The sequence below is a fragment of the Amphibalanus amphitrite genome, unplaced genomic scaffold, assembly GCF_019059575.1.
Source record: "Amphibalanus amphitrite isolate SeventyFive unplaced genomic scaffold, NRLGWU_Aamphi_draft 000238F_arrow, whole genome shotgun sequence".
Lineage (NCBI taxonomy): Eukaryota > Metazoa > Arthropoda > Thecostraca > Balanomorpha > Balanidae > Amphibalanus > Amphibalanus amphitrite.
The window spans coordinates 360,249-383,124 of record NW_024881733.1 but is presented as its reverse complement, the minus strand read 5'-3'; the positions used below and the strand labels follow the sequence as shown (position 1 = coordinate 383,124).

The following is a 22,876-nucleotide window of genomic DNA, read 5'->3' as shown; positions in this document are numbered from 1 at the left end:
AACGAAGCAAGATAGCGACAAGCGGTAAACGGCATCGGATACGCACGGCCAAGATCTACAATTTTTACAAAGGTCATTTTCAGGTCAGGTCAAAGATGACGTCACAGGGGTCGAAAAAGTCAAAATGGCGGCACTAGATATGGAGAGAGTTTTTCTCGAATAACTTTCGAATTAGTCAAGATAGGAACAAACTAAGGGCATCATCGTGATCCTCTCGTCAATCCGCATCGAATGATATATATGTTGACCTCGAAAGGTCAAGGTCAAAGGTTGACCTCAGGTCACGTGACCTCGAGGTCATCATGTATATCATTTGATGCGTCTTGACGAGCTAAACACAATGAGACCATCCACGCGTCTGTATCTTGTTCCTGTACGGAGTTATTGGCCAAAAACTTTTGGTGACCTTTGATGACGTCACATGACCTCACAGCTGCCCAACAGCAAAACAGACCTCAAGGTAGTGAAGGTTGATCGTATATGAAGTCATGTATGGTATATGGGGCCATTCCGACCCGTTTTAGTGGTAAAAACAGGGAGTTGATTTTTCCCCCATTGACTTATAGTGGGGAGGTCGCGAAATTGACCTGACCTTAGGTCACCGATATCAAAATTCCGAGATATACAAATTGCACATACTGGTACCCTAACTAAACCCTGAAGAGAAGAAATTGATCGGTCAAAAACTCTAGCTCTGGCGTGATTGCAAACTTTTCTGAGGTAGCGTCACCAAACCGCCTCTGGTGACCTGACCTGAGGTCAGATCAACTCAAAATTTTCAGACATGTTGCGTAGAAGCCTTTTAGGAAAAGTCAGAAAATTTGAGCTTCCTAGCTCAACGCGTTTGGGAGATATAACCAAAAAACCTCAGGGGGGGCTCCTGAGGCCCCCCCCCCCCGCCAGGAATAGGGTTAAGCATTTAGACCAGGTCGGGTCAGGTCAGGTCAGGTCAACCGGTAGGGGTTGTGACGGGTATTCGTAATACGTGTCAACCGTCTCTGACAGCTTCGTAACATGTTACGAAGGCAACAAAACTACTTCGTAAATGTTCAAATGGTTGCCAAATTCGAATTCAGCTCCAAAAACTAGCCTAGAACCACGTAAAACTCGAAAAAGTGAACCGAGGTCACCCGAGGTCACCAATGGTCAATGACCTGACCTGACCTTCAGGTGACCTTGACACCCACCCTAATGTATGGGAGCGACATCAAATTACATGTTTGAACGTTTGAAACCACAAAAAGCTTGCAAACGCGTGGCTGTGAGCCGACATATGCTGAATCGCGATTCCGGCCAAACATGGTCTCGGAAAAGAGGTCACAGGTCAAAGGTCCTTGGGGTCAGGGTCATTCAATTTTCAGGGATAGTGTAAAATTGATCGATGCGAGGGCACTGAAAGTTTCGTTGCGATCGGCCGCTTTTTACGCGAGTTATTCGCGAAAACCCTTAGGGGGGGTTGCATCACCCCCCCCCCCCTGTGCCGGCGAGGGTTAAACTAGGTCAAAGAAATTTGGTCACAAGGTAGTTCTCCGCTGGGGCTATCGAATGTCGTATGAAATTCGAAAATCGGTCGGCAACTTTCCGAGATCTTTGGAAGGGGGGGAGTCACGGGTGGCAGGGCCGGTTGACGGCCATACAGGGGGCGGGTTAACCCGCGCGGGGCTGGGGGGGGGGGTAAATTTTACCCCCCCCTCGCGAATTTTTGCGATATCTCAAAAACGGCGGCGCGCAGCGCCGCCAAACTTTTAGTACCTTTTCTTACATCAATTTGCCACGTTCCCTGAAAATTTGAGCGAAATCCGTCGGAAAATTTTTGAGAAATTGACGTTTTAGTGACGTCATGTTCGCCATTTTCGCCTCAAAAACGGCAAAAGTTCAAACGCCGCTAACATCTTCATTTTTAAAGGAATCAAGACGTAACAAAAAAGGTTATACGTAATTTTACTTTGTCTATCAAATGGCTATCTCGGTTTTTTGAAAATTTTGGATTTTGGCCTAAATTTTTTTCAAAAAACTGATTTTTTTGGGAAAATCATTATAAAATCCAAAATTTTGAGTCTATCGAAAAAACCGGAATATATGTCAGAGAAGTGGTCTATGTGCACCTACATACCAAATTTTAGAAGAATCGGTTCAAAAATGTGGGAGTTATTCAAAATTTTATGACGTCACGACACACAAATTTTTTGAAAAATGACTTTTTTGGAAGTTCTAGACCTCGTACGGAAACAAAAATAGCACCATTCGATTCACCGTGAAAAACTGCATCAGATAGACACCTTTTTAGGCCTTAACAACCAACTTCAAAATTTGACCTCACTTGACCTGACCTTGACCTGACCTCGACCTGAAATTCATCCAGAGGTGGTCCATATCACTTATTGAGTGTGCCTATTGAATTCTATGAGTAAAATGACCCATAAAACATGTGTCGCACATGCCCTTTTCTATATTTTGTTTTTTGGTGACCTGACCTGACCTGACCTGACCTTGACCTTGACCTCTGAATGATATTTTATGCAACGAATATTGTCTTGGTAGCCTAAGAACACGTTTTGGGCGATCAGTCTCAGTCCATGACTCCATTCTTCGGCAACTACGGTGCAAGGTCGATACTGTAGAAACTTGCAATTTGTACCCTTGACCTGACCTTGACCTTGACCTCAAACTTTAAATTAAGTACATGTTTTTAGTAGTTCGTGATGAGAGCTTTCGATTGGCGTTTGAATTTTCCAAATCGGACCATTAGTTCGGGAGATAACAGGGGGGGTAAAATTTACCCCCCCCCCCAGCCCCGCGCGTTCGGCTGGAGACCCCAGCCCCGCGCGGGTTAACCCCATTTGAGCTCACCATATAATAAAAAAAACAGGCATTTTGTGGGTGGATAGTGAATCACCGAAAAGGGAAGCCCCCCCGGGCCAATGCGTCATGCGAACTGTAAACTGTGCATCCTTCACAATCTTGGATCCCGGTATGGCGGGAAACTCGGCCAATTGGAATGCCCAGATTGGTTGTCATGACAACGGTTGCCTGGCAACGGCTTGTAACGGGGAGCTGAGGGAGTGAGCGGATGGAAATGCCGGCGAAAACGGATTCTTGTGTTTTCATGTGGCATCAACTCTAAATAGGTATGGGTATAAGAAGATGTGAACGTGATTGAGAGCGAAGATCAGAGAAGACGGCCTTCAGGAATTTGGGTCACAACTCGGTCACGATACGTAAACGGTAAAGTAAATGCTCGAAAATCTTCATAGCTTCATTCATCCTCCTGAATAATATCTAATAGGTACATTGTAGTTGTAATAATTGTTTTACTGCATTTTGTACTATTTATTTTTATTTTTCCGCCTTAGATTCTTTTGTAATGGTGACCGCTCGTCCAAGTTCCAACTTTTTTGTTACAAAAAAAAAACAATACCTACTTCTATTTCGTCATGACAGAAGGTAAGCTATCTAAATGATTCGCATAACCCGTACGCCCCGTGAGCCGTGGGGCTATCGCAGGACACTGCCACCCGTAGGGGGGGGGGGCTATTTCGCCCCTTAACCCGGCCCTGGTGGGGGGGCAATTCCCCCCCCCTCCAGACTTTTCGATATATCTCCAGAACCGCTGCGCCGATCGTCACCAAACTTTCAGTGCCCTCCCGGACATCAATTTTACACATTGTGACAGAAACAAATTTCCAAAGGCTATGATAGGTTGGCCGGAAATGACGTCAGAGTGACGTCATGTTCTGCCGTTTTCGACCTAAAAAAGGGTTTCGCGGGAAGAGCTGTCAGGCCTATAGCTTTGCAAATACAGAAAAACGATAAACACATAAAAGCTGTAGAATTGACAGGGCTACAAAACTACTATCTCAGATTTTTGAAATTTTTGGATTTTGACCCCCCAAAAATAAAAAAATAGATTTTTTGAATATAATAGCCGAAAAATCCAAAAAGTTTTTTGAATTTCGCAAAAAACAATATATGTGATAGTCCTTACCTCCTATCCACATACCAAATTTGAGATTGATACCTCTTTTTTTGGCGAAGTTATAGCGAAAAACGGTTCAAAATTGATGACGTCAAATTTTCAAACTTAATTTTAGCAATTCTAGACCCCTTAGCGCAAAACATAGACCACCATTAGACTCCCCGTGACAAGCTGCATCGAATCAATACCCCTGTTATGCAAAACTGTCAACTTTAAAATTTGACCTTTTTTGACCTGACCTTGACCTGACCTTCACCAGAAAGTGACCTAAGCCGTACCTAAAAGTCTTATAACCAACACCATTGAGTTGGAAATGAAAAATTGGCCATAAAACATGCATCGCACAACCTTAGTACCTAAAGTTAGGTTCATGTGACCTGACCTGTGACCCTTGGTGACCTGACCTGTGACCTGACCTGGTAATGTCAGTGAACTCTTATAGCAACATATGTACTCGGCAACTGACGCCCTATCGCTGATTTTCGACAAAATGCGTTTTCTTCGGTGTTATAGCGCATTCCCTAGATGACCCGTGAACGGTGAAACATTTCATCTTTGACCTGACCTGTGACGTCATCTGTGACCCTAAGGTCAATGAAATTCGGTTTCCTTCGACAAATTTGACAGGCCTTTCGAACGCCGTTTGAATTTCGCGGATCCGTCCAGTTGTTTCGGAGATACGAGGGGGGGGGGGGGCAAAAAATAGCCCCCCCCCACCAGGTCGCGTTATAAACAGACCCCAACAGTGCGCGGGTTAACCCCGCCCTGGCAGGACATTTTTCATAACACGGCCTGGCAGGGGGGTTGATGCGACCCCCCCTCGCGATTGGCTCCTATGGCACCTAGAAACACCAAATTTGGTAGGTAGGCTGGCCCCCTGGATTTCTCGCCCCTGTGCAAATTTAGTTGCTCTAGGTCAATATTTAGGGGGTATAAATGTAAAAAATTCGCTAAAAACAGGTCAAAAGTTTTTCGCTTATAACTTTTGATCTAATTAGGATAGAGAAAAAAGCAGGGCCTCGGATAACATGTTAACTGGGTGGGCAATTGCCCACCCAGTGACAATTTTTGCCCACCCAGTGGAGTGCTTTTGCCCACCCAGTAAAAGCGGAGACTGAGCAGCTATGGGCCGCTCTGGGCCGCCGGCCGGTGCTCGGCGCCTTCCTCGCCGGGCCGGGGGCGTCTGAACACCCCGTCTAACTCGGCTCCTGGGCCACGTAGCGGCATGTGGTAGGCGGCATTCGAAAGACCGTAAACATGAGGAAAATACTCTGTCATTATAAGGGCAGGTCAAAGCTCAGGTCGCTAGAGGTCATAAAAAGGTAAAATTTGGACTATTTCAACAAATTTCGAAAGCCTGGCGGATAACTTGGAAAACAACAGATTACAGAGCTGCAGCGCCGCGGAAAAGCGCATTCGATAGCTCTTTCAACGCTCTTTCGCCAGCGTGTCCTTAGATTTGACCTCGGTCGGGTCAACGGCTTAGCATCAACTGAGTGAAACTCCAGTCAACAGGTCAAATTGAGTCAACTCCAGAGGGCAAAAACTCCAAAAAAGGGCCGTTTCTATGAAAACGTTTTTTTTTCTGCAATAACCTTTTAATCGAGAAAGTTATGACATTTATTTTGCCAGCCATCGTGTTCTTCTCGTCGAGGCGCGTCGAGTGAGCTATAATTTGACCTTGAAGGGTCATTTGAAATTTGACCTCATCTCAAGGTCAATATGAGTTATAAATTACAACTATTATTTCATTATATGATAATTATAATTGAATGAATAATGATTTCTCGTTCAGTGGGCCTGAGCATAAGCGTAACTTTATATCTCTTTGTGGGTGCTCAAGCACCCCCAATCCTGAGCTCAGCACCCCCTGCCTTCTTAAAGCACCCCCAGCCTCCTCAAAACATTCCCAGCTGACTCAAGGCCCTCAGTAATCGGAATGTCCATCTCCTAGTACTGTAATGAGCCCAGTGAATCATCCAAATACTATGCTTTCTCAATTCAGTGACTAAGAGAATATGCATTGAATAAATCACCACAAATTAAGATGCATGATATTTGTGTTAATACATCTGATATTATCAGGGGCCCGGGAACGATTTTTAAGTTGGGGGGGAGCCTAAAATATCTGACATGATGCATATGAAACAGTGGCATAGCTAGGGGTCTAAGGGGACACGTACCCCCTCCCCCCATCGGGTTCAAAGGGACCCTCGGGTCCTAGAGGCCCTGCGGCGCCATTTGACCGCTGAGGGTTAACGATGGCCATATTTCTACTCAGAAGGGCCCCGTTGGGCTCGTTAGAGCACCACATGGGCCCTAAATAGCCACACTATGGTCTCCATAAGGGCCCCACGCTGACTTCTGAGGGCCTCTTGCGGCTTTTAAGGACACCTCGGTGGTCTCCAAAGGCCCGTTACTGGCCTCTGAGAGGTTTTACCGGCCTATGAGGGGACAGTTCTAGGGGCATTTCCCACCTGTGATGGTCCCACACTTACTTTTCTAAGGGCTCCATAACGGCAACTGTGGGGGCCCTCATCGGTGCCTATGAGGGCCCACACCGTTGTCTCTGAGGGTTTCACACCCCCAACTCCGAGTGCCTACACCAGTGGCTATTAAAGCCCTATATCGGCGGCTCTGAGGACCCACCCAACGCCTGCGCATCTAAAGGCCACCCACTGATGACTTGAGGGCCCCACAACACAACGGTGACCCTGAGGGCCCCACCGGTGTCTGACAGTACCATGCCGGTCTCTTAGGACCCCGCAGGACTTCTTCTGCCGGCCTAAGACCCCTTGCCGGTCACTGAGACCCCCTGCCGGCTTGTAGACAGTTCGCGTCAGCAGCTCTAAAGGCCCCACACCCCTCTGTAACGGCTCTACACCAGCGTCTATGAGGGCCCGGAGCAACGCCTGTAAGGACCCTCTTCGGCGCCTCTGAGAGAATCACACTAGCACCTCTGATCGCCCACACCGGCACCTGCATGCAGCGGCCCCACACCGGTGCCTCCCTTACCGGCGGCTCTGAGGGCCCTACGCCGGTGATTCTGAGGGTGCCACCGATAACTGAAGGCACCACACAAGCCCTTAGTGTAGCTGAGCTTTAATCCCATACCGGCCCTCCGAGGGCGCCACGTCAGTGCTTGAAATGTTGTAAACCCATGGACAATTTGCGGTTTTTAGGGTATTAACGTGGACGGCTGGGATTGCATGGACGTCTCGCTGTCCATGAATTCCTAATAGCAGTTTCGGGCATTATCATGGACGATGAAGCGATATACCAATCATCCGAAATGCATGGACGCGCCCGTTCGTCCTTGAGAATACTCCTATGTAAAATGCTATCCTAGATTAGTGTGTTTTTTCACCACCACGTGGCGATAGCATCGCCCTTTTAGAGCGACATTTTGATTGGTTGGCATTTTTGTAAGACCGGTTCTGATTGGTCGTCCATGAAAAGAAGTCAGTTCTCACTAATCGTCAGCTGTTGCAAGGCTTGAAGCCGTTGGTAAGCAACATCGGCGGCGCCGAGAAAGTTCTCGCGGCAATTTCCATGTGCGTTTTTCTGTGTTGGAAGAGTCGTGTCGCGTTTGGTTGGCGTTTGGATTGTGCTCTAGGCGAGTGGATAACGATGGGTGGAAATAGAAAGGTAAGCATTCGGCTGTATGGCATACTACTATGTATTTTTGTATTTTGTATTGTTGCCCCACTTTTCTAAGCCCAAGAGCATGGCCACAGCATTAGATTTAGGCATGCCATGTTTGTCAAGCTTGATTTTCCTGTGCTTGAATGAGATGACCTTTTCCTAATATTAAATAGACTACCACTGTCAATATATTGACATGCTGTTCTATATTTGTACACAAATAGGGGCTGTTGAGCTGAGCCTGCTCAAGACAGTCACAGTCACAGTTATGAATCCTTAAAATCTAGTTTTGTTGCAAGAACAGCATTATCTTGCTTATGCTCCAAAGTCAGTTTGGAATATTTGGGGAAAATCAATCAAATTGCCAACCTCTTACGCAGAGTCACAAAGTTTAACACTGCAGACGGCACAGGTCTGCAGTGTTGCCAGCTACTGAGTGTTCCTTTACTTTTATATATAGATGTTATATTGCCTATCAGTGGTGCTGATCTATCTGATTACAAAAGAAAATGTTATTGGCCATTTTATTGTCAAGAAATAATAAACTGTAGCCATATGTAATACCTACACATAATTCCGACATAATTCCTACATAATTCCGAATGCCATTTCCGAAGTCCTGGTTGGTAGGGTTCAAGACCATCTTGGCTCAATTTTTTTAAAGGTAATATCCAGAGTAGATTAGAGCAATGAAAATGTGATTTTTTCCCAGAGGTATATATAGTCAAATTTCATCACTGTCCAATTGTGTTGTTGTGCATGGTCATTGGCTGGCCTGTGGTCTTTATGATAAAGGGGAAAAATCATACATTGTTTTATAACTTATAAAATCCTAAAATTTTGCCTGTGGTGTCAATTGATAGTTTTAAGGCTTTTGGGGTCCCCGGCACCTAATTTTGATAGGTACCTATGCTGTGGATTTTTGCTGGACATTGTACGGAAATGTTAATTTGGAGATTGCATAAGCATGTATCAATGTGATCATTTATGGGTGTATCCATTTTTAAATCTGAATTAATAGAGTATTTTTGGTATGTGGCAGCTGTGCTGTTTGACAACCTTGCTTTGACTTCTGTCAATTTTCTATATTCATAGACATGGTTGATCACCATGGTTGATTATATTTACCTTTTTATAAAATTATTTGCATTTAACTTGGCAGATTTCTTTTATTCTGCCTCATAGGTATGTATTATGTATATTATCCAACATTGCAGCTACTGTTTTACCTCATAACAATTACAGACATTGCATAACTATTAGTGCTTCCACCCATGAAGACTCAGCTGAGACAGACTCAGATGAATAGATAGGCTTTGTCACCAACCATTAGTCACACTTCATTTCCTCGCTTCCCCCAGTTGCAGGGGCACAGTTGGTGGATGAGTTTGCTGACCTGCTGCTGTTACTGAAAAGGCACAATAGCCTTGTATTGCAAGCTTGTAACTTAGGTGAATGTCCATGGCCATGCTCTGGTCAAAGTGTTTCCTCTCTTTTGTGAATTTACTCATCTTCACCCAGCATCTGTGTCATAAAAAGCAGAAACACTTAATGCTGTAAAATCTGCAGGTTGACATTGCAATGAGAACCACAAATATTAATCTACCTATACCTACCACATCTACCTACCTAATTTTGAGCTAAAATTCCGCAAATTTGAAAACTAAAATGAAGTGGAACCTGTGGAATGAAATTTGGGATTTTTAAAGTCTTCCTTGAGTTTGAAAATTGAAATCAACTTGGCTGTGGCAACTGTCAAGTAGCTTCTAAACTGCGCCAGTTAGTTTTACAGAAGAGCGGCTTTCAAGGGCCACTTCCTTGGACATTTCAAAGCAATTCATCCAGTTGAAACATCAAATGACTATAATTTTTCCGTTCCTGTTGCCAGACTGGAAAACAATACACGTGATGCCGAATATGTCCGGCGTGGTGGCGGGGATTGCGCCGAAAATTTCAGCTCCGGCGTAACTTCGCATGCGTCGAATTCAGCGCATGGCGTCCGCTAAGTTTTCGGAGCAGGGCGGCCGCAGAATTTTTTCGGCGAATGGCGGTCACCGAATTTTTCGCCACGCTTGTCAGTCTAGCAGCAGATTCACCTGCGGGCGGCTCTGGAGAGGGTTTGGGATGGGACGTCCCCCGCCTCGGTCGTCGTGTGCTTCGACTTGCGAGCCGCCCTAAGTCTATTCAGGGGAGGAGCTTCCGCCCAGGTGAGGCCTCCACCCTCGGCGCGGAGATAGGCATGGAAGACCTTGTTAAACATGGCCGAGCGTCATGAAGTAATCCTGCAGTGGGTTCCAGGCTCCTGCCCACTGCAGGATCGAGGGGAATGAGAGCACGAACGGCGTGGCGAAACAAGCGGTCGCCCCGCCCTCGGACGCCCGCTCGCTACCCGGGCGGTTCATTGTGCGGCCTTGTTGTTAATGTTGTTGTTGTTGTTCCCTCCAGCCGCGTTACCGCGGTGTAGCCGTGCGGCTCTGGAGGTCCCTCACGGCGGCCGCCAGGGCCGCCACCTCTCCGTCGCCGCGGACGTCTTCCGGGCTCGGGAAAATCGTCCCGTACCTCCGGAGACGCCAGCCCATGAGGGCCGGGCACCGGAAGAAGAGGTGCCGGGGCGTGTCGGCCTCCTCCCGGCACACGGTGCACCGGCCCGCCGCACAGTCAGGGCACAGTCAGGGCACTGGCGGCAATCTTCCGGAGAGTTCCGTCCAATCCGGTGAAGGTATTGGCGGGATCCTGGCCAGTGGCCCGCGCGGAGTTGATGGACGTCGACGGCCGACGATCTGTCCCCCGTCGCGACCGGTAGCGGCAGCCGGTTCCCCATCAGGGTCCGGTACCAGCCCTCCGGCCAGACGGCGGTGGTGCGGTCGCGGGCCATTCTGACGGCCGCACGGTGGGCGGTAGCGACGTCCACCGGGACCGCCGCCTGGGGGAGCGCGGCCGCCTCCTTGGCGATCTGGTCCCAGGGCCGCTAGTTCGGTCCAGATGGCGGCTCCTAGCAGGGTCTTCTGGGACGCCGGGAGGTCTCGCGTCAATGGTGCAGCAACTGGTCCGAGTCGCTATTCAAGCCACTCTTCGGGAGCACGCAGCAGTCCCCATCCTCTGAGAGGACCGGGGGGACGCCGTTTCGGTGCACCACATGAGGGCAGGCCACTGGGGCCGCTCGCTCCAGTACGTACACCAAATCGGCCGTCTCCCCTCCGCGGCAGGCCAACAGTGCCTGGACAAGCGGTGCCCCGCGGCGCTCTGCGCCGTGTGCCGAGAAGAGTTTTATGTCCTGGAGCACGTGCTGCTCCGCTGCCCGGCCCTCGCTGGCACCCGCCAGTCTCGAACACACCGCTCCACCTATTTTTGTGACCCCGCAACTTCCGGCCCGGCCCTTGCCGTGCCACGTGGAAAGTCATGGGTGTCAATGTTGATCCGCTCAAGTGATGTATTTTTAGGCTTGTTTAGAGCCTGGAGGCTTATTTTTAGAGATCTCCGCAGCCGCTAGGTCGATCAATTCACGGTCATTTATGTCATTATGTCAGGTAGTTGCATCCCTTCTACCAAAACCCTATCGGAATACTCTCGAGTCTCGATGCATCTAATTGCTCTCCTCGGTCCTCCGACGGCTAAGCCCTCAGAAACCATCAGAGGCCATCTCGAGGACCTCGCCAGCCGTTTTAAGCCCTTATGCAGAACTGGGCCCTCGGAGAAGACCCTTAGAGGCCGGCACGAGGCCTTCAAAGGCCGGTATAGGCTTCTAGTAGATGTTCCCTGGGTTCCATGAGGTCAGCAGGGGCCTCTTAAGGCCATCGTTCGTAGGGCCCTGAGGCCAGCGTGGGTTCATCTGTTCGTATGGGGCCTTCAAAGGCCAGCATGAGACCTCAGAGGTCGGAGTGAGGCCTCTGAGGACGACATGGAGCCATCAGGGGCCAGAGCAGGTGTCATAACTCGAGTTGGGACCTCTTAAAGCTTAGGGCATCAGCTCTCAACCAGCAAAGGGCCCCTAAGAGATCGATATTGGCTCCGTTAGGGCGACCTGAGGCTCTTAGACCTATACTGACTGCTGAGGCTTAAAATGGACCAGCTTAGTCCTTAATGACCTAAGAACCAGGGGGCCGACGTGAAGCCTCCAAAGACTGCGTGGGATCCTCAGAGATCGACCACTTGGAGCTCTTAGAGACCGGCGTAAGGGCACTGACAAGCGTGGCTCCTCAGTGACCAGCATGGCCCCTAGCAGTGTGTGCAGAAACCTGTAGACTGTAGAGCCTAGAGGTCACCAGAAATCTCACCAATGCTCACCATAAGTTTTTGACAGTAACTTTTGATGGAGACATGATGATGACAGTGTGATGAAAGCATCTGCAATTTTCAATGCGTTCGGCTCAGCAAAGCAGATTTATTTTTATTTTATTTGCAGCAAAGCATGGGTTTTTCGGTCCTCTGGCCACTGTTGTCTAATCTTTTCTTTCACTGCTATCATACGCCTCGCCTCGTATTCAACGTAATACTGCCAACAGACCTCTCTTTTGTTGCTTCTGATATGGTTTCCTACATTGAGTGAAGGAAATTTGCGCTCATTAACTTTAACGCTGTAGATACAAAAAGGAAATCATCGAATTTCGAAGGGAAGCCGAACCTGAAGAATCGTCAAGTTTTGGTGTTCACTGTTCAGGGTGCCGAGTGGTATCAACAGGCGCAAAAGTTCATCAAAAAATGGGGGGAGTTAACATTGCTGCCCCCCCCCCCACCTCCGAAAGTGGGGGGGGGGGCATGGCCCTCCGGTCGCCCCCTTTCCCCCTGTCCCCACGCCTATGTAAAACTCAGCTCCGGTTTGTGAGAACAGAAAGGTAAATGATCCAAAAAAGTGAAATATCAATGGAACTGCATGTTGTTTTCCATCAAAATTTTCAATTTATAGCACATTGAGTTGAAGAGACCGCTGACCGGTTCAGTCAGAGACTTGCTCATGTGATAAGCTTTTGTCAAAGAGCCCAGCCGAGCCCAAGAGGCTGAAGCCCAGTTTCAGAGTATTCAGGCTAAGCAGAAACTCAGCTCATGCCCGGTACAAAGATACCTACTCAGACTCAAGGTCAATGGTCATGTTTGAATTTTGATGGCATTTTCATGACAACATAGTGATGCAGGCCACATAAGCCACATTTCCATTTTTGACAGTTAAATGTTGATGGCATTTTCATAACTGTATGGTGATGCCCGCCATATAGGTAAGTAATGCATCATCCCTTGGGATTTTGCTATTCTTTAACATTTTTTTTTTCCTCGTTGCAGGATGCGACCTCCAGAAAAATGAACCTTCAGTGCACAAGGGATTCCAGAGAAAAACTGTTCGCGCGCGCTCATACAGGCGACGCCGTCGCCATCACCAACAGTCTCGCGCTCGGACGCCCATCGGATACAGGTGTGTCGGGTCTGGGGGGGGGGGGCTTGCTACGGACGAGGGAACCCGCACACAAGAACTTAAGAGAGGACGGCAGGAAGGTACAGGCCTGTGTGTGTGTGTGGGGGGGGGGGGGGGTTAGTTACAGGGAAAACGTTAGTGCACAGCAACCGCCGCTTCTTATGGTGCATCAAAGTAAATGCGTGGGAAACTGGTAAAATGTTATTGATTTACTCAAAATACTGATAATTGACCTGACCTGTGTGTTCTGGTGTTCAGATTAAGCTATAGAATGTCAAGGGTGACCTGGAGCTGGCCGAGCTGGCTACGGCCGTGGTCCCGAAGGTGGGCGCCGACGGGGAGGGCGACGCGCAGGTCCACCGCCAGTGACAGAAACGTCTAAACTTTGACCCAGTCCAATCCCCGTGTCAGGTCGGTATTTGACCTAACTACTCCCACGTGCCAGCTCGGTGTTCGATCTAACCTCTCTTCTGTGTCAGCCTGATGTCTTACCCAGACCCCTCCCCGTGTCAGATCGGTATTTGACCCAGCCCCCACCCCTTGTCAGCTCGGTGTTCGACCCAGCCGTTCCTCCTGTGTCAGCTCAGTGTTTGACCCAGCACCCTGTCTCTTGTCAGATCGGTATTAAACCTAACTACTCCCCGTGTCAGCCTGTATTAACCCAGCTCCACCCCTGTGTGATGCCAGACGGAGGAGAGTGAGGCGCTGGACGAGCCTGTCTCTTGCCGTGCTGAAGACGCTGCGTCGGAAGACCGTCAGTTCCGGTTGGTGAATCTGGCTGCTCTGACTCCGTCCAGCTGGCCGACGGGCGAGTGCCTACACAGCAGCTCGCTGGCGCCGCCGTTGCGCGCGCGCGTCCAGACGGCAGTCGGCCCGCGGGCCAGCCTCGCACTTCGCAGCATCTGTAGTGGCCGTGCTGCGCGGAGGAATGCATCCGGGAGCTGCCGGATGAGGCCGTCTGGATCTGTTCGGACGGGCCGGCGGAGGATGGTTTGGCGGCGGCGGCTCCCTGCTCCGCTTACCAGATGGAGACGACTGGGTTATACGGGTTCCGACGGGCCGCTTCTGCTCCAGTGCGCGCGCGGAGCTCACCGCGCCCCCGCCCCGGTCCAAGCCGCTACCAGATGGAGACGACTGGGACATATGGGTCCCGGCGGGCCGCTTCTGCTCCAGTGCGCGCGCGGAGCTCACGGCGCCCCCGCCCCGGTCCGAGCTGCTACCAGGGAGAAGGCTGTTACACTTATCAGCGCTGGTCGGGCCACTGGGGATGATCGGGGCAGCATCTCCACCGGATAGAAAGAAGGCCAACGTCCGAGTGCGCCCAGTGCAGTCAGCAGTGACACCGAATGTCCAACAGGCCGCTGCCTGGTCTGCGGCGAAGCAGCAGACAATTAGGCGCACGTGTTGCTGGAGTGTCCGTGCTTTTACGGCCTCCGGCTCCGTGCGCGAGGAAACATCGTCGGCGCGGCCCACGATGTCGAACGCGACGACATGGTGGCGATCTTGGTCGCCGGCTACGAGGCCCACAAGAGCCTTGTTTTGGCTACGGCGGCAGCTAGTTTGGGGACACCACAACAGCTGACGGCGGCCGCGGCCCCAGAGATGCGCACCTGCGGGCAGGGCGGCCGCTGATCTACATCTCAGCTGATTATACTGAACAGGTGGGTATTAGGTGGGGGGGGGGGGGGGGTACCGATGGAAGCTATGTACGTCATGGTCGCTCTGATATGGCTGTTGAACTGGCTTGGCTGATAGCGCATCTGCAGGGTCAGCGGGGAATTGGTCTTCCGAGCCTCGTATAGCAGTTGTGCGGCAATTATGTGCCATACCATGAACCGCCAACGACGTGTTTTTGGTAATTTGTGATACTTTATAGTGTCTCGTACTACTAGCTTGGCCTTTTTCCGTGTCCGTGCTGTCAGTAATTATCTTTCCTAATATCAGCTACCTTTTGCATTAGCTCCTGTGGTGACTTACTCTCTGACATTCCCTTTTCGGCCTGTCGAGTAACCGCCTATGCGTTAAAAGGTCGGTGTTCGCCCAGCCCTCTCCCCGTGTTTGTTCGGTGTTTGACCCGGCCCCCTCCATCGTGTCAGGTCGGTATTAGACCTAACTACTCCCACGTGCCAGCTCGGTGTTCGATCTAACCTCTCTTCTGTGTCAGCCTGATGTCTTACCCAGACCCCTCCCCGTGTCAGATCGGTATTTGACCCAGCCCCCACCCCTTGTCAGCTCGGTGTTCGACCCAGCCGTTCCTCCTGTGTCAGCTCAGTGTTTGACCCATTACCCTCTCTCTTGCCAGATCGGTATTAAACCTAACTACTCCCCGTGTCAGCCTTTATTAACCCAGCCCCACCCCTGTGTGATGCCAGACGGAGGAGACTGAGGCGCTGGACAACGAGTCTGTCTCTGGCCGTACTGAAGACGCTGCGTCGGAAGACCGTCAGTTCTGGTTGGGAATCTGGCTGCTCTGACTCCGTCCAGCTGGCCGACGAGTGCGTGCCAAGACAGCCGCCGCCGCCGCCGCCGCTCGCGCGCCAAGACGGCCGTCTACCGGCGCCGATGCCGCCACGCGCACGCTAGACGCCCGTCCACTGGTGCCACCGCCCCACGCGCGCGCACAGTCGGCAGCCGCCGCGTGTGCGTGCCCGCCCAGAATATGCGCTCTGCCGCCGTTGACTGCGGCTCGAGATTCATGTTCAATGTTTAGGCATACACTCATGTTAATTGTCTACGTTCATGAAGGTGCGTGGTGACAAAGATGCCTCGTCTGTGGCAGCGGATTTGCTTGTTCCGCCTCAACATGTGCAAAGTTGTTATGTAAACTGTTGCGCTCGGCATTCGCCGTCCGCTCGCGCTGGTGGCGCGCGAACGAATGACCTGGCCCTGTTCATGCGGACCTGACGAGCGGCGGTATGACGCAATCACATAGGCGGATTACTTTTCACCGCGAAGAAAATCATTATCAGCTGGCTTAAAATTATGCAATTGTTTGCCCTCAGTTCGCCAGGTAATATCATTCTTTGATCATTCATGCTGACTTGCGTGGCTGATATTTGATAATATATGGTGTGAAGCGTTCCATTTTTTTTTCTTATTTCAAAACTCATCTGTGTATCTCGCAACAATAATCAACTGAGTCTTTTCTGTTCTGCAGAATTTGGAAGCTGAGCGAGACTTAAGCAATACATTTGAATAATTCGAACAGTCGATAGTAAGTGTATTCATGCCCATGTGATATGACCTCATTTAACTCTTTAGCAGCTACTTTCTTGCTCTTTGACGGGGTGATCGGTGCCGACAATTCACGCTTCACTCGAGTTCATCATTCCGAACAATCACCAGATCTCCACACATTTTTTATATAAAATTTGCACACACATTTTAGTGTTTATATGTTTGTGTATAGTGTGTAGGGAGGGGAGGGGCTCTAAATAGCCCTCTTCCCTGTCAGGCGCGGTTTAACTAACGCTCGCCGGCCGAATGGTAGGGGGGGGGGGAGCGCCGCGCCTTTTATATTTGTTATTTTTTACGATAGCTCGGGACACGCTGAAGATAGAGAGCTGGACCTTAGCATACCTGACATTTGATTCAACCCGAATCTTGTGACATCATCCGCATTTTCAGGTCAGGTCAAGTTAATGACCTACGACATAAGTGAGCATCTGCACGGTCCTAAAATGTCGCAACTTCGCAACGCTCTCAGTGCCAGAGGAGCTTTCAAAGGGAGATGAAACTTACGGTGCCTAATGGCTAATATCATCTAGAGGCCTCACACCTTGTACATCTCGGATTTTTCCTAAAGGTCACATGAGTTCAGGTTATTTATTTGGGCCGAAAAGGTGAGGGGGTCGTACCAACGGTATGTAGAAAAACAACAGGTCTGGCGAGGGTTAAATTACGCGCATGACATACAATCTAATGGCGATAAAACACGATTAGAGGTTGCTTTCGAATCGAGTAAGCGAATAAAACCGTGCTTACATGGACTGTGTTAAGCTCCGCCCACAAGTCCATGGATATATGAAAATAACTCATAGAGAAATTAGGCTCCGCCCACTGTCCATGCAAACACCCTTATCACATCTTTTTTTGGTCCATGTATGTCGGTCGAATTCTCTACCCTTAAACACGTCAATTTCGGCACAGAATCGGGCTAGTAACAAGCGGGCAACTTCGCTTGTTGTCATGTCAAGAGGGCATCGTCGAAAATTCAACGGCAACGGCGTGACACCGAAAAACGTGGACGTCCCTGTAAACACGGACTTTACTTCCGTCCATGCATATACGAATTTCGAGAATGGGTGTGCACTCATTGCCCCACACCCCTCCCTCACACCCGGAGCGGGTAAACTGTGTTATACCTATAGCAACGATTTTACCACCGTTGTACGTTATGTATTTCTCAAAGTTGACTCAAAATGGTCCAGTACAAAATCTGGCCTGCCAAACTTATGGCCAAGGTCAGGCCCAAACACGTTTTGGGCAATCAGGCTCAGTCCATGACTCCATTCTTCGGCAACTACGGTGCAAGGCCGATACTGTAGAAACTTGCAATTCGTACCCTTGACCTGACCTTGACCTTGACCTCAAACTTTAAATTAAGTACATGTTTTTAGTTATTCGTGATGAGATCTTTCGATTGGCGTTTGAATTTTCCAAATCGGACCATTAGTTCGGGAGATAACAGGGGGGGGGGTAAAATTTACCCCCCCCCCAGCCCCGCGCGTTCGGCTGGAGACCCCAGCCCCGTGCGGGTTAATGCATTGGGTGAGCCAAAATTGTTTTACAGTGGCGCTTTTAAAACAAGCTCTCGAACCGATTTAACATCATTTCTTGCATGATGCCTGATGACTACAGTAAAAAAGAACATCTAAAAAAACTACAAAAACTATGGCATGCCTTTCTGAAAGCTATTAAGCACCCCCAATGATTTTTGGAAAACTACACCCATGGGCCTGAGCGTAAATGAGATGTTATCATCGCTATAGCATGCACCTACCAGAAGTTATTAGCGAACAACTGTTAGGCCCCGATTTGTGACCTGATATATGATCTCAGAGATATGAGGAGGGGTAACGGGTGCCATTTTCCAGTTTAGTGTGTCATTTTGAATTGTTATTAGGTGTTTGAAAGTGTTCAGAATGATGTCCGTCCAGAAAAAAAAACATTTAAATGTTCTCTATTGACACTGATGTTAGTTGTCTGAGTTTTCGTCCCCGTCTCGAGTTGAGATGTTAGTTTTACAACGTTTCCGCCAGTTACTTCTCCGGCCGTCGGCACGTGTGCTTTGCTACTTGGGTGTTGGTGGCGTTGCGCCGTACGCGTCATACTTTTTCGAAAGCTCCTGTGGTAAGTGGGAATCAAACTCTGGTTTCCCCGGTGATAGGTTTATATATTCCCGACCGGGGCTGGGAAAATGCGTTTTATTCACCGAGGTTTTTGTGCGGAGGACCGAGTGCCGGTAGGCACGAGGTCCGTAGCCAAAAACCGAGGTGAATAAAACTGCATTTTCACAGCCCAAGGTTGGGAAGAGATTTACCACATGCCGTACCGGCGCAACAGTTAATATCGTCTTCATTTGGTATTATATACTTAATATGGTGTTAATATTCTATTAATACTATGTTCATATTTATAGTCACCGCGATTATTTTTTGTGTTTTCATTATTTGGCGGCGCTGGCCGTTGAGTATGAAAGATGAAATTCCCTACTTTTCCCTTATTTAGGGTTTGAAAAAGCTGAGGATGAAGATGGTGAAGCGCCAGAAGTAAGAATAAACTATAAAGATATAGAGTCCAGCAGGAGTGAGGAAACCGTGAGGAAAACTGAAAATTTGGTGAAACGCTGAATCAAACGCGTCTTGGATCCCAGCTGGAACAATATCAAATGTTTCATTGTGGCACGTTAAGATGCTTCACGCATTTAAATTGTTCGTTTTTTGCGTGCATTATGTAGAAATAATGATTATTCCGACCATGTTCTGCAGCAATAAATACATTGGCATTGAAACGATAACCTTGTTTAGTTGAATTACGTTGACAGCAAAAGTATGTAAACACGCAGTCACTTACTTTTGCTGTTGCTGTTAGTGAACACACAATCCGTAAATATCTTCTTTGAAATTGGTTCTTCCGCTCAGAATATTCAGTAAAACTTTGTCTGGGAAAATCAAAAAGCCCTAGGGCCGAATCGTTTCCCAAATACCTTCAACATTAGCCGAGGCGGGCCGAAGCCATTTCCCAAATGCACGTGCTAATGTTAAAGGGATATCTCGGCATGTGGTAAAATTGCCATTTTAACCACTCCACATACCGAAGACAATATGTCTACTCCGATGGTGGAGTAGATAGAATCGTGTTATCACCGGGGACACCCGAGATCAATGCCCGCTGACCACAGGAGCTTTCGATAAGGCATGACGTGTACGGCGCAACGCCACCAACACCCAGGTCCTTCTAAAGACCAAAGAAGACCTGACGACGGCCGGAGAAGTAACTGGCCGAAACTTTGTGAAACTAACATCTCAACTCAAGACGGGGACGAAAGTTCGACAACTTACACCAGTGATACTAACACCTCGTCTCAAGCCTATTCCGAATAATTATCCCGCTGACTTATAATCGGGAGGTCGCAAAATTGACCTGACCTTAGGTCACCGCTATCGAGTTTTCGAGATATACATTTTGTACAAAATATTCGCCTTATAAATCTATAAAAGTTTCAAAGCAATCAGCCACTCGGTGTAGCTATGACAAACATTGAAACTTTTTAGGTGAGGTCACTCAGTGACCTGAGTGACCTGACCTTGAATGACACAGGTCTAAAACTTTCACAACTTGTGCGGAAACGATGCACTTGTTGTTTCTAGATATCCGCAAAAAAACGCAGGGGTGCTCAAACACCCCTTCCCCTCGGCCCGGCGCTGGCCGACGCCGACTGCGACGACTGCGCCGGCCCGACCGACGTCGGACAGGAAGTCTCACACAGACCAGTTAACCCGCGCCCCAGTGGCGGTCTCAGCCAACTTCGCCCTAGTGAGGGGGGGCATATGTTACCACCCACCTATAACTCAAAAACTAAGAGGGCTAGAAAGACGCGGTAAAAAGCAGTCGATAGCTCTCAATGCGTACGTTTGAAAGTATTTCAGTCATTTTTCACCTTAGAGCAATATTGGGGTCACCAGAGGTCATCAAAGGTCAAAATTTGCCAATTGTCATTATATTTTTCAGAAAACATGCCGCTATCTCAGGAACTATGGTAGCTAGAAAAACGCAGGGAGGAACAATCGATAGCTTTTGAACTCTTCTTTTGAAAAGGTCATTATCAATATTGACCTCAGGTCAACGGTTTGGCCTCCAGAGGGCAAAAAGTCCAAAAATAGCTGTTTTTACGAAAAGTGTTTTTCGACAATAACTTTCGACTACAAAAAGCCACGACATTTCTATTGCCAGAATCGTGTTCCTCTCGCCGAGACGCGTCGAATGAACTATAATTTGACCTTGAAAGGTCAAGTTGAAAATTTGACCTCAGGTCAAGGTCATGACCTTACCGGAAAAGGTCATGTTGCATATCAGTCGATACGTCTCAACAAGGCAAACACAATGAGACCATCCCCAGCGTTCTACCTCTTTCCAATCGCGAGTTATTGGCAAAAAACTGTTTGTAGCCTCAAGTGACCTCGGATGACCTGTCTAGAGGCTATCAGCAAAAATGACACCTTGGTCATCACGAGTGGACTAAATCATAATCATTCTGAAATATTTGGACTGTTCCGATGCGTACACACGGATCTAGAGGCATTTTCATTTTTCTCCATTGACTTGTAATGGAAAGGTTTCGCCACTGACCTGACCTTAGGTCACGGATATAAAAAATCCGAGATATACAAATTGTAGGCGCCCATAACAGCATGCAACCCACCAAGTTTGAAACCTTTCTGACAAACACTGCAGGCTGGACATGATTGCAAACTTTTTTTTAGGCTTGGTCAGTTAACTTGACCTGGTGACCTGACCTGACATGACCTGGGGTCAAAAATTTTACACATTGTCCAAAATTGATGTACCAAAAGCTACCCCAAGCGGCGCGGCGCTACGCGCCGCGGTTTTTTATTCACACGCAAAAAACGCGACAGGGTGGTAACATATGCCCCCCCCCCCCCCACTGGGGCGAAGGTTAAGGTCAAGCTACACGGGACACTTTTTCGGTTTTTGATTTTTCGGTTTTTCGCTTTTTCGTTTCGATTTATCGCTTTTTCGCGTCAGTTTTTCGCTTTTTCGATTTATCGCTTCGTGACTTGAGTTTTTCGAGTTTCGTTGATTTTTGTTAAGTTGGAACGCGCTGTGCAACCGCCAGCTCTTTTTATTTTGTTTGCAACCAGTGCAATGCTTTGGTCGCAGTTTTGCCTAGGGGCTCTAGGGGTCTGTTTTGTTGTCTGTTTTAACAGATGGAAATTACTTAAACTAGATCTCGTCTGTTTTGTAGTAGGAAACTGGCTTGACTAAACTTCCAGCAGCTCAGCTACTAACCGGCGCCCCGCTGGGACTCCTGGATTTCCACGCCCTGCTGGTAGGGGGAACACCCCTTCTAACTTGGCTCCTGAGCCACGTAGCGACACGCCGTAGGTGACACTTGAAAGAGCTAAAAAATAAGGAACAAACTGCTTCGGCCATTTTTAGGTCAGGTGTAGGCCAAAGGGCAGGTCACCAAAGGTCATCGAAGGTAAAATGTCGCCAATATCTATCTGAAGTGCCCCTCGGCAGGCCCGTGGTGCCCCTGACAGGCCCAAGGTGCCCCTGCGAGGCCGGTGGTGCCCCTGGCAGACCTCTGGTGCCCCTGGCAGGTCTGTGGTGCCCCTGGCAGGTCTGTGGCGCCCCTGGCAGACCTGTGTTGACTGGTGCCCCTGCTAGGTCGCTGGTGCCCCTCACAGACCTGTGGTGCCCCTGGGCCTTGACAAGCCTGAGATGCCTGGCTATGACAGGCTCGTGGTGCCCCTGATAGACCAGTGGTGCCCTTGCTAGGCCTGTAGTGCCCCTGGCAGGCCTCTGGTGCCCCTGCTACCCCTGCGCCCGGAGAGGACTATGGTGCCCCTGAAAAGCCTGAAGTGCCTCTCGACAGGCCCGTGGTGCCCCTGGCAGGCCCAAGTTACCCCTGCAAGGTCGGTGGTGCTCCTGGCAGGCCTCTGGTGCCCCTGGCAGGTCTTTGGTGCCCCTGGCAGGCCTGTGTTGACTGGTGCCCCTGCTAGGCCGCTGGTGCCCCTCACAGGCCTGCGGTGCCCCTGGAAGGACTGTGGTGCCCCTGCCCCTAGGGGTGCTCATGGGCCTAACAGGCCCGTTGTGCCCCGGACAGGCCTGTCGTGTATACTTGCTCTACCTGTGGTGCCCCTGCTTCCTGGCAGGCCTGTGGTGCCCCTGGCGGGCCTGTGGCGCCCCTACAAGGCCGTAGGTGCCCCTGACAGGTTTGTGGTGTCCCTGGAAGGACTTTGGTGCCCCTGACAAGCCTGAAGTGTCAAGGACAGACCCTTTAGACGCCAGGGTCAAGTTCGTCGGACTGACAACGATTCGCTTACCTGATAACGTTCCTGGTAAGTACTCACTACTCAGCGTCCACAACATATATACACATAGCACATTCATATATACTTGCTTACAATTGGTAAATGTGGTTGTGGCTATAAGAGTTAACCCGCGCACCGACGGGGGGGGCGGATATCCGCCCCCCCCCTGAGGTTTTTCGCGAATAGCGGGAAAACCGCGGCGCGTAGCGCCGCGAAATTTAGTATGACTATTCCCTTATCAATTTTACACATGGTGTGCAAGTTTGAACCTCCTACCTTTCAAGGTCAGGT

The 22,876-nt window shown here is 49.3% G+C and overlaps 2 long non-coding RNA genes across 2 annotated transcripts in view; both read left to right on the top strand.

Annotated features, from left to right (window-relative positions):
• The first annotated feature begins 3,106 nt into the window (after positions 1-3,106).
• The window catches only part of LOC122386044, a 35,635-nt gene continuing 15,865 nt past the window's right edge, over positions 3,107-22,876 (top strand). Inside the window, exon 1 of the long non-coding RNA XR_006257321.1 lies at positions 3,107-3,225. This is a non-coding gene — a long non-coding RNA (uncharacterized LOC122386044). The remainder of the gene's footprint in view (positions 3,226-22,876) is intronic.
• On the top strand, positions 7,158-16,109 carry LOC122386043. Its single transcript, XR_006257320.1, has 4 exons — positions 7,158-7,624; positions 12,896-13,025; positions 13,713-14,686; positions 15,398-16,109. It is a non-coding gene; the product is annotated as an uncharacterized LOC122386043 (long non-coding RNA).